Here is a 4,297-nt window from a genome sequence, read left to right as displayed (position 1 = left end):
ATGTCACGATTTGAATACTTACTCATGAAGCTAAGGATTTTCACTAAAAATATGGATGGAGCAAACAAGTACCCCCTTAGCTACTCAGTCCGTTACTATAGTGGAGTGCCCCTAATTTTCTTTCTTTAGACATTCTTACTTGGACTCACCTTTCTAGTCAACAACACGATGGAACAAACAAAATTGGTGCTGACTTACTTGGCAATTCTAAGCATTGGAGTATTTGATGACATTCTTTTTCCTTGAATTTTCTTAAACATTGCCACTGTATTCATTATTGAGTATAGCCATGTTACCGAATATAGCTTCAAGTATCTCTAAGTTTATCAAAAGAACCTTACTATGGATCAATTGTAATCAGAATTAGGACATTTTTATTTTAGGGACCAATTTGCAAGCCAACTATCCTAAGCTAATGTCACCTAATCCACTGGCACAACTTTCTAAGTTTATTAATGAATTAAGCTCCTAATCGAACATCACATACAAAAATACACTTATCACAGTCTAAACAATTCTTGGCAGTCATTCGTGCCATGGCAAAATGAATGATAAAAAAAAATCTAAAACAACATGCTCAACTAAATATCTAATGTAATGCTAAATGCTCAACACACCCTCAAACCTAAGGGATGCGTTGTCCTCAATGCATGTACATATATGAATAATGAATGCAAGAACATATATATGTACATAATAAGATGTAATAAAGGGAGAAAAACTTCCCGAACTTGGAACTGAATGGTGGTACTTTAATTGCAGCGAGTGGTCTTTCGTGCACTCATCTTATAACACATCAGCCTTTTAAGTAAATTGAGTGGTACATCCCCTCTTCATTATCAAATCTGGTAAGTTCATCAATAATCCGGTCAATCTCACGATCCTGTTCAGTCATCGATTCAGTAGAAGGAGGTGGAACAACCACAGTGTTGTCCACTAGTGGTGCAATTGAGGGATTTACTTCCTTTTTGTTCTCACGATCAATCTTAATGCTGACAGACTCTATTTTTTTTGGTTTTTCCTCTAGTGCTTTGGGTGCATTCTCTTCATTGGCAGGATTTGTTTCAACGAGCTCTGCGTCACCAACCTCTTCCTACAGTTTATTAAATAAAGGAAATGAAATAACTAAGAGAAATTTAAATAAAAAATGAAATAATTTTTTTTCAAGATGTTAAAGTTAAACATCTCGAAGATCAATAGGCTATTTGTCTCGCTCTACATGAGCATCCTAGTAGTGCTTCAAGCGTTGTTCATTAAATTTAAATGTGTCCCCCATTTTTATGTTCTTGACATCAACAGCTCTATGCGGATGTACATGAGCTACCAAACATTGTTCATCAAAATTAAAATGTCTATTTTGCTCTAGAAAAGTGCACAAGGGTCTCTGCTCAAATGAATCTTCATCACTATCAGATTTGTTGTGGCAAAATCTCATGAACTTTTGCTCCACTACTGTTTCTATCAATCTAATGCCACAACATTTTTTATTCTCATCAGCACATTTCAGGGCATTAAATACATTGAACGTGATCTACTGATCATTCATCCTCATGGTTAGTTCACCTTTCTTCATATCAATTAAAGTTCTGCTGTAGTAAGGAAATGTCTTCCAAGAATAATTGGCACATTCTGGTCAACTTCAAATTCTAAAATAAGAAAATCCGCAGGAAAAATAAATTTATCTATTGTTATAGACACATATTCAATTTTACCTTCCAGATGAGTGTAAGATCGATCGACCAGTTGCAAAGTAACTGTAATAGGTCTTGCTTTCCCAATTCTCAACTTCTTGAAAATAGACATATGCATTAGATTTATACTTTCTCCTAAATCACATAACTCCTTACCAACATAATGATTTCCAATAGAACATGGGATAGTGGAACTCCTTGGGTCCTTCAACTTTGAAGGTAGTTTATTTACCAACATTGCCGTGCACTCTTTAGTGAGAGCAACAATTTCAAATTCTCCCAATCTACGCTTCTTCGACAATATATCTTTCATAACTTTTACATAATTAGGCATTGGCTCCAAAGCTTCTACTAGCGGTATATTGATGTGAAGTTTTTTCAAGACATCTAAAAATCTTTTGAACTGGGCCTCTTGTTTACAATTGTGGAGTCACTGAGGAAATGGTAGAGGTGGTCATCCTACAGGTTGCTGATATTGTTTTGCTATGGCATTTCCACTAGCAAAATGATTTAATTTTTTGTGACAAGCTGTTGTTTTACATTTTAAGTTGTAGTGTGCTTTTTAGACAGTTCAAAATTCTTTTTTTGGTCGAGTCTAGAATTGTCCTCTTCTGTCGTGGCATCTTGAACAACTTCATCCAATTGAGTCCCACTTATAAAGGTGATTGTTTTACAATGCTCTTCTCCTTGTGATATCGAATTCTTAGTATCACTTGGCAATGCTCCTTGTGGCCTCAAATTTAGAGCATTTTTTATTTGCCCCACCTGATTTTTAGGAGTTTGGAGAGACGTAGCCTTACTCTGAATTACAACATCACTTTTGGCCATTTACTCCTTCAAAAAAGCTTTAATAGAATTAGAAGATGATACCTGACCTTGTTAAGCATTTTGCCTTGGCATAGGATGATTATAACCAGGCGGTGCATTGTGGATATTCTGTCTTTCAATGTTGTGTGAACTCCTCGCACCTTGATTATTCCAGCTAAAATTCAGATGCTGCTTCTACCCCGAATTGTAAGTGTTGGAATAGGGGTTATTATTTCGGTTAAAATTTCCCATGTAGTACACAGAAGCTAGGTTTGATGGGCATTCATCAAACTCATGATCTTTGCCACAATAAATGAATGACAGTTCGGCTGAGTTCATCTCCTGAGTTGTAGGTGGAATCTTTGGCAGAAGAATCAACTACCATCCTTGTATACGCATTCAACCCATTACAAAATATCTCCATCTATGTTCAGTACTGAAATCCATGCATTAGACATTTCTGAATTAAGTCTTTAAATCACTTTCAAGCTTCATGTAGTGTTTCATCTTTTAACTACCGAAAATATCTGATGTCATTTCTAAGTTTGGCATTCATGTTTGGTGGATTATACCAGAGCAAAAGCCTCTGGCAAAGATCATTCCATGATTTCATTGTCCCCGACACTAAAGCGTTCAACCATGCTCTTGCTTGGTCTCTCAAGGAATACGAAAACAATTTAAGTCTCAAGGCATCTTCAGGAACACCTTGTTGCCTAAACAAATCACAGACTTCTAGGAAAAGTTACAAATGCAATCTTGGATCTTCAATAGGTAGTCCTCCAAATTGTCCTACCATTTGTAACATTTGAAACATTACCTATTTTAGTTCAAATTGCTGAGCTTGTATTTGTGGCCCGACTATCCTTGTATTCAAATAATTCAGAATTGGCACAACATTCTCTCGAATGGGCCTGTCTCGTTCATCTATCACCTGACGAATAGGAGGATTAACATCCTAACTATTCAGATTACTATTGAGACCATGACCATTTGGATTGTCGTTGAGACTGGGATCATTCTTGTTTCTAGCCATTTTTCTCAGTTCATTTTGCCTTCTTCGCAAAGTCCTTTTGATCTCTAGGTCAAAAGGATACTCTTTGTTAGCAGGAATGCCTCTTCTCTTGCACTGTTAGAAATTTTATAAAAATTAAATATAACTAAGTTAAATACAACTAATAGAACTAAGTAAAATAACAAAACCAGATTTCACCAAATTATCGATCCCCGGTAACGACAGCAAAAACTTGTCGAGTGTGAAATGATATGTGAATTGTGCAAGTATACACGTTGGGCCAAGTAATAAAGTGAAGAGTGAGTATCGTTCCCATGAGGATCAGATTGAGGTACAAAAGTGGTCAAGTTATTATAATAAAATGGGATTAATGCTATGGCAAAGTCAATGATAAGTATGTAGTGGTAATTAAAGGAATAATGATGTGTGCAATATGTGGAATTAATGAATACTTGGAAATGCTATGGAAAAATGAGAGTAGAAATGTAATGACAATTATGAGAGTTACTACGGGAATATTATGTAAATGAACAAATAAATAACTAAGTATGACCAATTATTCTGTAAAGATAAAAAAGTAAAACAAACTTGAACAAAAACAAAAATAAAATAAAATTACACAATAATAAATTCCATAAAAATTAAAAATTTTCGACCAATTTAATGGTCTCTGCCTGCTTTTTGGTCAATATTCCCAAAATAATGTTTCAATCGCTGGCCATTCACTTTGAACTGGTGTCCATCATGTAAATCTCTGATTGTGACTGCACCATGAGGAAATACTTTG

At 35.3% G+C, this 4,297-nt stretch overlaps 1 non-coding gene across 1 annotated transcript; it reads left to right on the top strand.

Annotated features, from left to right (window-relative positions):
• The first annotated feature begins 2,938 nt into the window (after window positions 1-2,938).
• Window positions 2,939-3,045, top strand: LOC121218015 (small nucleolar RNA R71). The gene has a single exon (XR_005914288.1). It is a non-coding gene; the product is annotated as a small nucleolar RNA R71 (small nucleolar RNA).
• Window positions 3,046-4,297: the final 1,252 nt, after the last annotated feature.

This window comes from Gossypium hirsutum, chromosome D05 (genome assembly GCF_007990345.1).
Source record: "Gossypium hirsutum isolate 1008001.06 chromosome D05, Gossypium_hirsutum_v2.1, whole genome shotgun sequence".
NCBI classification, from domain to species: Eukaryota; Viridiplantae; Streptophyta; class Magnoliopsida; order Malvales; family Malvaceae; genus Gossypium; species Gossypium hirsutum.
The sequence above is the reverse complement of the archived record's forward strand: the minus strand, read 5'-3'. Positions and strand labels throughout refer to the sequence as shown.